At 47.6% G+C, this 11,290-nt stretch overlaps 1 protein-coding gene across 1 annotated transcript in view; it reads right to left on the bottom strand.

The window, feature by feature from the left end:
- Zhx2 (zinc fingers and homeoboxes 2) overlaps positions 1 to 11,290 on the bottom strand; it is a 142,012-nt gene that overhangs the window by 19,054 nt on the left and 111,668 nt on the right. The gene's annotated exons all lie outside the window — the stretch shown is intronic.

Raw genomic sequence — 11,290 nt, 5'->3', positions numbered from 1 at the left:
GGGCTGTCATAAACTGCCTTTGGACACAGGCTTGGAAACGGTTCTCCTGACTCACGTGACTGCATTTTTGCCTCAGATGGCCTTTTCCTCTGGCTATGCCTGAGAGGCTCTGACTCCCCAGCTCAGCGTCCATGAAGCACTACCACCGAAGGGCCTTGACAATGAGATACGGAAAACTGTTTCAAGACGTATCTGTGATTTAGAACAACAACAACAAAAGAAGAAGTTTATTTTATTCCTATGTGCGTGCTTGTGTGTGGATCCCTGCAGGAGTCAGAAGAGGCCATCGGATCTCCTGGAGCTGCCGCTGCAGGCAGTTGTGAGCCACCTAATGTGGGTGCTGAGAAACAAACTCTGCTCCTGTAGGATAGCCCCTCGGGCTCTTAATTGCTGAGCCATCTTGCTAGCCCCTATACTTTAAAAACACAAAACATCCCCCCACCCGTGTGTGTGTGTGTGTAGGTGTGTAACTGCTATTGCATGTGTACAGCAATCAGAGGACAAACTCAGGAAGTTAGCCCTTGACTTCTACTTGCTTGAGACAAGGTCTTTTTTTTGCGCACTGGTCTGTGTGACAGGCTAGCTCATGGAGAATTTCTGAGGATTCTCCTGTCTCTGTCTTCTACATTACCGTGGGGATACTGAGATCATAGACAGGTACTATCATGTGTGGCCTTATGTGGGCTCTGGGGATCTGAACACAGCAAGGGCTTTACCCGCCGACTAGCCATCCCCTTACCTTCCCATGGGTTTGACTGCTGCAAAAGCTGCATTGTTTTCAAAGGCTTCCTGGCCATTTATACTCTCTCTTTGTGAATGGCCTTTTTTCTTAATGTCACTCCCTTACAGTGGTGCTCAGTGGTTTTATTACTAATTTGTACAAGTGCTTTAATACACCTGCTGCAAAATTTAAGTTTGCCTTCCAGCTGTTATGAGGGTATTTTTATAAGTCTAACATATAGAAATCTTAAGTTTTAGATAACAAATTAATCATTTTTTTTCCTTTTGTGGCTTCTTTCATTATGGTTTACTATTTGGAAATCCTGTTGTTTGTTTTTTTGGTTTTTTTTTTAGATGATGTGTTAATCCATGCTTCCTCTTTTTACATGCTGACCATTCACTTAAATCATATTGACTAATTCCTAATAAGGAATCTACGGTTTCTTCAGAGCCTTTTGCTTAACTTTGCTTGTTTGCTTGCTTTTGTTTTGTAGGATAGGGCCTTGCTAGTAAGCCATGGCTGCTTGCTATGTACAGCTCAGGCCTACCTCAAACTCCCAGCAGGCTTCCAGCCCCAGCTTCCTAAATGCTGGCGTTATAGGTGTCCTGCTACCAACTCCTGCCAACTGAATGGTTTTTGTTTTACATTTGGGTCACCAGCACTGAATTTATCTTGAGTTAAGTATAACACACTCAAGTTAAGTACAACAACCACTTTTCCTTGAGCAAGTGTGGGTTATCTCAGCAGCCTGTGTTAGGCAGGGTGTACGAAACACCTTCACCGCATACTACATTTTACATTTACTACAGCTTGTTCCTAGGTGCCCAGTCCACATCTGGTCTAGCTTCTGGGGCTTACGATTAATTTATTTTCTAAATATTTGGAGTGCATGTTAACATCATGGTGTTTCCTCTTTGCTCCTCCCTGCTCCTTCCCCCCAACCCTTTCTTGGATATGTTGATTATTCTCATAAATCAGAATCAACAGCAAAATACAATCCTATTCGAATTTTGATTGGAACTGCATCAAACAAATATTAGTGTGGCCACAGGAACAATTTGCTTATTAAAGGTGTGGTCACCAGAACTCTAGGGAACTGCTGGGCTGGGCCATTGTTGGCATCTCAATGTCATTTACTTTGTGACTACTTTTATTGTCATTGTATATTTAGAATGAGGACGAGGGTGTTTGGAGACAAGGATATCTCACATCTAGGAGAAGTGAACGGAAGAGATGACTTACTAGCTTTTGTGTTCCACTTAGGACAGGACTCAAGGGCAGAAGTGAAGAACCTATATAACGGGCAACTTTGTGAGACACTAGGGCTCAGGGGCCAAACTGCATAGGACTCAGGAAAGGGCCAGTGCCCCCTGGTGAGCACAAGAGCCTGATCTCCCTGTCACTGGGACACTGGTGTTTTCTGGATGGAGCACTCTGTCAACAGTGGGTGCATGTCCCTCCGGAGTGGCAGCAAGGAGCCACCATGGGAAAAGCAGGGCAGAGAGCGACCACATCCCTCTGTTGGCTGTACTTGCGTCAGACTCTGGGAAGCTGATTTTGCTGAGAAATACTGACTCCTTTCTCAGGCTCCAAAGGTAACTAAGCCAGATGAACGCTGGACACCTCAGCCTTCACTCTGTGTCTGTCTATTTTACGTTGATTCAGACTCCCACTTGACTTGGCCCAGGCATGCTCATCATTAAGACATGTGTCCCTATCTAAGTTGTGCCAGCCTCCTTTAAGATTTAAGGCACAAAGAGTCATTGTCTTAAAGCTGCAGTCACTGTGGATTCCAGTAATGGCAAATCCTACAGGGTGGGCCACCCTAAGGTGAGATCTTTGATAGAGAGGCGGCGTAGCTTATCCTGAAGGGATTCTGACTATAACAGTGATTGACAGATGAATTTGTTATTATATCACTTATCAGACAGTGATGCACGGGATCATACTTTGAACCAGGGCTTCTTAACTACACACCTTTTGCTCCAATTTTCCCTCTTTTAAACCCAAAGCTCGTATCAATTCTTAGAAGATGAACCTGTGGTCACTAGACTCCTTTAATTTTGCTCTTCCCAACACTCTGATTAAAATTTCTCATCCGGCAGTGGTGGTACATGCCCTTAATCCTAGTACGCAAGAGGCAGAGGCAGATGGATCTCTGAGTTGGAGGCCAGCCTGGTCTACAGAGTGAGTTCCAGTATAACCATGACTACAGAGAAACTCTGTTTAAAAAATCCACATAAAATAATAAAATAAAAGGATAAAAATTCTTTCTGCTTTTCTCCATTTCTCTTGTCTTTAATTGGCATATTGGGGGTGGGTTGCACGATTACGTTCTTGGGGCTGCAGGGGCTGCAGCTGAAGTCTGTAGTTGGGTGCTAACATCGGCTTCTTCCAACCCCCGCTCCCCTTCGAATTTCATCCCCTCAAACATGCGCTCCCCTCATGAGCACTCAAGTCTGTCAGGGCTCCGCCATTGCCCACTTGGACCTCGGATCTACACAGCCGACTCACCAGCAGTCCTGTCCACTCTACTCTTCAGAGGCACCTGTTCAGCTCTGAGAGAAGCTGCCATTATCTCTAGCCTGGATTTATATCACAGCCACCCACAAATCCTTGGCTGCATCTCCGGAGCAACAGAGGGACGTGTGTTAAGACCAGAGCTGGTTCTGGGTGCTTCTCACAGCTTCTCTGGTTTCACACCACAGTGAACTCCACTCTTTTGTAACAGCCTGCAAGCTTGGGCATATCCTGACCCATGCCCCCTCTGCTTTGCTGACATGCTCCAGCTGTTCGAGCAGGAGCGACACTTCCACCACAGGGCCTCTTGTCAGATAATCCACCCCCAGCTCCTCTGAGGGCATTCATGACTACCATTTCTTTGCAAGTGAACTTCTCCCCAATACTGTTTCTTCACTTTCTTTGCTTTCTTCAAAGCACTTTCCAGTAACTAACACTAAATTGTTCTATTTCATGGTTAAGAGCATAGCTACTCATTTGCTTATGGATTGCATATTGCTCTAGATCTGTGCTGTTCGGTTTGGGAGCCACCAGCTACATATGGCTCTTTGCATTTAATTAAAGTCACAAGTGGAGTAGTTACCATATTCACTGCCACAGGGGACAGTCTCATGGGCAGTGCCATAAGCAGCCATCCTAGAAGGGGTAAAGACATTCTTAAGAGCTACACTGGGCCTCTCTGTGGCAGGAGAGTGGGGTGAGGAGAGAGACATCAAGACTGACATGAAAGAAACCAGCTGTCAGAAGACTACAAACCTCTCCCTGTCAGGGCTGCACATAAAGGAGAGAACACGTGCAGGATGGTACAGGATACAGACATGTGGGAGACGCTGGGTGCTACATGGATGACCCACAAAGGCTTGCTGCTCTTGGGGTGAGAGTTGAACACTACTTTGAGTTGGTATCTATCTCCAGCTCTCTGGCCCTGCTTCTAGGCTCAGGTGTGCTTTCTGTGTCTTAATAAAGAGTCTCTGTTTCTATTATCTGTTCCTAGTCTTTGTTCTGACACATAAGATCCTACTCCACTCCATGCCTATAACACCTCTCTTTGGCTATCAGCCAATTGAGAAATGTCCTCTAAGGAATTGCAATTTTCTTTCCTTTTCTTTTTGTTTTGTTTTTAATTTTTAAAATGTTTATTTTGTTTTTCGAGACAGGGTTTCTCTGTGTAGCCTTTGCTGTCCTGGAACTTACTCTGTAGACCAGGCTGGCCTCAAACTCAGAAATCTGCCTGCCTCTGCCTCCCAAGTGCTGGGATTAAAGGCATGCACCATCACTGCCTGGCTTTGTTTTGTTTTTTTGAGACAGGGTTTCTCTGTGTAGCCCTGATTGCCCTGGAACTCACTCTGTAGACCAGGCTACCTCAAATTCAGAGATCTTCTTGCCTCTGCCTCCTAAATGCTGGGATTAAAGGCGGGGGATTTTCTTATAGTACCACATAAGGGAATGGAATAGGTGAGACCTTGGTGTCAGTTAGAGGTGGGGCATGTCTCCTAGAAAGAGCTACCACATACTGCTGACAGCTTGCAGGATAGACACAAAGGCAGGAGCTAAATATGCAGGGGGCCCCACACCTTCACTAGGACTGATTAGCTGTGTATGCCTCTTTCCCTTTATTTAAACCTGGACCTCTGGGCTGGAGAGATGGGTCAGTGGTTAAGAGCATGACTTGTAATTCCAAAGGACCAGGGTTCAATTCCCAGCACCCACATGGCAGCTCACAATTGTCTGTAACTCCAGGTGCAGGGGATATGACAACTTCTCACAGGCACACATGTAGGGAAAACACTAAAGCACCTAAAATAAAGATAAATTAATTAATTGGAAAAGAAAAAACAACCTTGGAGCTCACATTAGCGATCTGAAGGTGAACTTGGGCCCAGTAGACTTCTACTTTGTTTCCCTCCTTGTTCTTCTTGTCAGTGTGGTTCTATGGAATAAATCTCCTCCAGCCCCTGTTTCTCATTGCTGTCTGTGGAGGACAGGGGGCGGGTCCTAGGTGGTTAAGGCTGGCAGGTCCAGGCTTTGGCCTTGATAAGTCTGGTAACTGCATGAGAAGAATGGAAAAGCTTTTTGTGGGGACTGTAGTGAGCTACTCAAATAGAGTGGCAAGGTAAGGTAAAAGCTCTCAGGAACGTTTGACAGTGTATGCATGGGTGCGCATGTATGCACACATGTAGTGGGCGGGTGCTGAGCTACGTGAGTGGAAGAATACCGGAAGGGGACGCCTCCAACATTCTGCATGGGCACTGTTGACACAGGAGGATGTGTCTCACCCAGTGGCCAAGGGGTGTGGAACATCTGAGTTTTAATTTTCCAAAAAGAGGGAGTGAACAGAGACTTCATTTATGTAGAACAGAGACGCCAGTCAGAGGTGAGTGAGGGAGAGAAAGGGATTTTTCTACAGAAAGAACCAAAATGATTCTAATCTACTAAGTGAGTCCGAGAGAGAAGGCAGATTGTAATGAAATAGGCGTTCCACTTTTCTGGGTTCCAAGACTGGTTCAAAACACGCACTAACTTCTAAAACTTTCTCAGCAAGCACACATGAAAGCTCGGGTGGATTAAAAGGGAGGAAAAAGATTGAAACCAGAGAGGGCTCCTGCTATGCGGAACCCCTGGGGAGCTCATCTCTTGGGTCTCACTGGAAGGGTTGGGGGAAAACACTGCCTTGGGAAGCAAGGTCTGGGGGTGTGTAGAGCCAAGTGCTTGGGGGGGTATCTGTCTGGGCATGCGAGCCATGGTCAAGGTTGTCACCTTGCAGCCTGGTACTCACTGGCACAGAAGCTAAAGTGTTCCGAGCAAAGCCTGAGATGCACTGGTCAAAGCAGGCAAGAATAGAAACAAGTCAGAGGCTGGAGGGTAGCCCTGACGGCTCAGAAGTTAAAAGGGTTTACTCCTGTCTCAGAGGACCCAGGTTCAGTGGCCAGCATCCTCATGGTGGCTCACAAACACTGCACACTCCTGTTCCAGGAAATCCAATATCCTTTCCGTCCTGTGGTCCCCAGACATGCATGTGGTACATATACACGCACGTGCAGGCTCACATGCATGCACAGAAAGAAAACCAAATCTTATAAAAAAAATAGAAATGAGTAAATGAATGGATAAAATTCATTGAGATACAGAGTTCTATCTGGAATGAATGGCCAGTACCCCGATAGAACAGCTGTGAGTTGTGGTCTTGGCATCTCTAAGGGCTTGAACTGGGCACAAACATACCTCCAATACACTGATATTGCTTCACTTCAAAAAAACAGTGAACTGTCCTTGCCTCTGTGGGGGGAGGAGGGGGGTGAGAGGAAAGGAGGAGAAACTCAGTGAATCTCATTAGAGTTGTTTACAGGGTTAACTGCCCTTCACAGAGGGCACCTCCACACTGGGTTAGGGCCCACCACAACAACTCAACTTAACACCAATCACCGTCATCCAGCGTCTCTCTACACTACGAAACAAAGCGGGCTATTAGAACCTCAACCTGCGAGTCTAGGGGGTCTGAGCACAGTTTACCGCATAACACTGGAGCCAGGCCCTGCCTACCATCTGGAAGCCCTTCGGTGACACAGAAGTGACTTGTGAATGGGCAGACTGACCAGGCACCTGTCAGCGTCAGGCATGGGTTCAGGGACCAAGGTTCTCTGTGAGCAGTGAGTTGAGGTCACCATGTGAAAGAAGGGAGCCGGAAGGGGCGGGTACAAGATGGGGGTAACCTCCCTCCATGAGAAGATGAAAACGGAGCACAAAGCGTGGATGGAAGCTTTGAACCACGAAGCCTCTTCCTCTTTCATCTCGTGAGGCAGGTGACCTGCTGATGCTAAGTATCCACACCGCCTGGGCGAATCTTTATGATGCCTCTGCAAAGTAGCTATGATTAACTCCAACGTCCGCCCATGGGAGCGCTAAGACCAGTGAGTGCGCGAGTCTTGACTGAGAACATACAGCCACTTCTTGGCAGAGCTGGGATTTGAATAGATGCTATCTGACCCCATACCACATAGCCTCCCCTAGTGACTAGGGGTTCAAAGGTGGGAGGGTGCAGGGAAGGAAAATGACAGCTCATCTGACCTGAGGACCTTAATCCTCCTCCTGAAAACAAGAAAGGTGCCTCCGGGGCTTGACAAGGCTAAGCCCTGAGAGCAGATGCAGGCTTGGGGACTGCACAGCGGCACTAAGGAGCTGACGGTTGATGTTTCAGGCAATGGAGGGTCAGAGACTTTTAGACAGGGAGGGTCCAAGAGGCAGAAGAGACAACTTTGGGGCCAGGGGAGTCAGGAAGAGTGGGGATAATCGTTGAAGGTAAGGCCCTCGAGACCCAACAAGTGATCCATCAGTCATCCTAACAAAGCCAAAACAGTCAGGAGCCAGGTAGGTGGCTGTGAGTGAGATATTTTTCTCCAAGCTCCCATGCTTCTTTGAGTAGTTGCGGAGAAAGCTTCACTCTTTCACCTAGAACTTTCTCCCATTTGGTGTTGCTCTCCGACGCAGGCACCACTAGATTCTTCCACGCTCAATTCTCCAGGGAAGGACAGTAGATACTCATTATGTAGTGTATGCCAAAGACAGAGTTTCATTTCTCCAAGACTTTACGTGGGCTCTGAGGCTCAGAGAGATAAAGGAGCGTGGTCAGTGGCTCAGAGCAATAGTGTCGGGATACAGACTTTATCTACAAACTGTAGGAATCTTTCAAAGAGCGCATTATGGTCAGTACACGTGGAGCGGATCCTGCAGTTCTGGATTTTCTAGTGGTTTCCTGGAAATGATCCTACTGCTGAGGTAAGCGCCACCCTGAGTAGTGAGGCTCTCTGAGACCCTCTAGGCTGGCACACTAGCACTGTCTTCTGGCTCTTTCTCCTCCTTACTCTCAGGTCCTGAGTCACAAGGGTGGCATTTCCTGATTTTTCTCTATTTGTGGCCTGAAGTTCCCAAGGTAGGAAAAGCAAAAGTCTCGGAGCAGCCCGGAAGATTCTGCTCTACAAGGCTGACGGGAAGCCTGGGGTGTGGATGCTCAGAAGCCAGGGAAAGCTCAAGGAGACCCTACCTGGGGCCTTCGTGGGAGCCATCTCTCGTTTTCAGGGACTTACACGGAGGCTGACAAAGGAAATAACAGGGTTGTCTGGGAGCTTTGACAGGGAGCCTCTCCCGGAGGTGTCAAAGTCAAGAAGGATGCTTTTAGCTCCACTGGATTTTCTGACAGAGCTCTTAGCAGTTGGGGCTACAATTCATCAAGGGTAGATCCTTCCTAAGGGAAGAGACATTGCTCCTTTGTGTTTTAAAGTCACAACATTACCATCTATCCCAAGGTTTTCTGACCAGGAGGTGTCTTGGGGGAAACAGTGCTGGCATGGGGAGTGGGGGTGGAATTCGATGCAGACATTAGTGGTCCTGGATTTGTCTCTAAGCTCCAGTTTCCAACTCATTCATCTTTCTCTGTCTTTACTACCATTTCTCTCACCCACGTGATAGGAATTGCTGTCAGTAGGCCAGTGGTGACCCTGAGTTCATCCCTTAATTTTCTGACTTCTTTCCAGTCTATCTTAAGTCTACGCTTGAATTTTATGGGTAGGTCAGCAAATCGTCTGTTGCACAATCACACTGGTGGGGGATGAAAAACTGCCAGTTCTTGAGACTCAGTCCAAACCAATCAATCCCAAACATTTTTGAGCACAGCCTAGGGACCTGCATTCCTAAGCATCGGTCATGCTGAAGGTCAAGACAAAGGGCATCCCTTGGCATCTGCTGGTTGGACAGAAGCCAACTCTATCCTGTAAAGAGGGGATGTTCCCTGATACAGTGGAGGCTAGAAGCAGCCCAGCTCCCTGAGATGACACTAGGGTGGGATATGGTACTCCCGAGGGGGCATGATGGGCAACTGGGAGGAGGACGTGGAGTCAGGGAAAGCAAGGCATAACGACCTCACCAAAGAGTAGAAGGCAGAATGCCAGGCATTGGATGGCAGGATGGCACAGTATGGCTGCAGGAAGACACGCTGGAATTGAGTTGGCTTGGTTGAGTTGGGCTCCTAAAGCTAATCTGAAAGCAATAACCTGGGACTGTGGAGCTGGGTTGGCTAGCAAAGTGCTTGCTGTGGATCATGGGGATCAGCTGGGATCCCCTGGAACTACGTGATCAAGTATGCCTGTACTCCTAGCTCTGGGAAAGCAGAGACAGGCAGGTCTCTGGGGTTCCAATCTAACCAATTGATGAGTTCTAGATTCTCAAAAAAGAAGGTGGAGTTAGATCAAGAACGATATCCAGCATTAACCCTTGACCTGTACTCGGACTCACACACACACACACACACACACACACACACACACACACACACACATACATCCCATTCATTCTTCTCAGTCTCAAGTGCACTACATCAGAGTCTGCTTCGGACACTCAGAAATGAGATGCAAGAGTCCTGGCCTATGGGGTTTGCTACACAGAGGAGGGAGACATCACAGGCTTGCATATAAGCACCTGCATCAGAACACTGGGTACTTGAGATGCTCTGCAGCTGGCTTCCATACCCACGAAGCAAACACAGTCTGTTATGTCTGTTGAAGGGCGAAGTTAACCCGAACCCCTAGGGAGAGGTCTAGGTGGCTTTTGACTCCTCCACATTTAAAGGAAACTGCCCTGTTGTGTGTCTGCCACTGCTCTGCACTGAACACCCTTACCCTCTCATTTTCTCTCAACAATAATCTTATTTTAAAAAAGAAAGAAAGAAACAACACAACGATGAAGTCATATTTTTGAAGCAGCTAATTCCTGATCATTTTCTCCCCAAGGCATAGCATTCTGTGTAGGAAGCATCCTAGCAGTTACCATTGTGTCCAAGACACCTCCACCCCCAGGGCCAGGAGAGGAGTGATGTGTTTCTAAAGCAGGAGCAAAAGAAAAAAAAAATCTCCCTGAGACTGAAAGGAGAGGGAATCAATTCTAGTTGCATGTGTCACATACATAAATAAATAAGGCACGATCAAATGTTTAAGACGGGCCTGCTCTGATTTACAGCCCATCAAATTCTGCTATCAAAACATTTAGAGAGGCCGAGATGCTCCTGGGATTTGTTATATTGACAATCCCGGTGTAACCTTTTCATTTCCCTCCTGGCGGGGGATCGGCACACACTCCATCTTCCAGAGCCAGAGAGCAGTGTGCTTTCTCCGCTCCCCAGGCACGCGTCAGGGTGAGACAGGGCTTTTCAGCAGCTGTTAGATTCTGTCTGTCAGATCTCTCCCTCCCTCCAGCGGATCCTCTGCATTCCCGAACCCACAGCTTTCTCCCAAACCCTTTTATCTCCCCCTTCATCTCAAAGACCCAGGATCAAGGCTGGGAGTTTACACTTATTCTTGGATTGAATGTCCTCCACAAAGCCATTCATTCAATAGCAAAAACTACGTAGATTTGAACTACAACCACAAGCCGTGTTCCCGTCTCATAATGCTTTGCCAAGGACCCAGAGGGTTGGGGGGCTGAAAAATGGCTCCCAAAGATATCTAGGGTCTAAGCTCTGGAACTTGGGAATCTTAACTTGTACGGAAAAGAGGCTTTGGCAATGTGACTGAGGCTCCTGAGAGGGGTGGGCTGTTCTGGATTACATAGGTGGGTCCTATATATGGCCACAAATGTCCTTTTGAGGACAGAGGGAGGTACAATTAACAATGAGTGTGGAGAAGGGGGTAAGAAAGGGGAGAGGAAGGAGAATCGACCATGGGGGCAAGTTATATTTTGGGAACACAATTTCCTCCCATGGTTTGAAACTGGTCTTGCAAGCTAAAGAACGCAACCGGGTCCCTAGTAGATGGAAGAGGCAGGAAGGACTCCCCACTGGCCCTCAGAAGCCTCACCTTGATGTGAGTGTAGTGTATCTGACCCCCAACTTCCCACTCCAAGCCCACAAGGTTTTTTGAGCCACTACACTTAAGCGGGTGTTCTGTGTCCACGGAAATGAGCCCAAGGGTATGGCTGAGCCCAATAATAGCCTGTGATTGTTTTGCAGCCTTGCCCACCTGAAGAAGCACCTTCTCAAGACTCTAGGCAGAGGAGGGGAGGGGA

The sequence above is a fragment of the Mus caroli genome, chromosome 15 (genome assembly GCF_900094665.2).
Source record: "Mus caroli chromosome 15, CAROLI_EIJ_v1.1, whole genome shotgun sequence".
In the NCBI taxonomy this organism is placed as follows: Eukaryota; Metazoa; Chordata; class Mammalia; order Rodentia; family Muridae; genus Mus; species Mus caroli.
The sequence above is the reverse complement of the archived record's forward strand: the minus strand, read 5'-3'. Positions and strand labels throughout refer to the sequence as shown.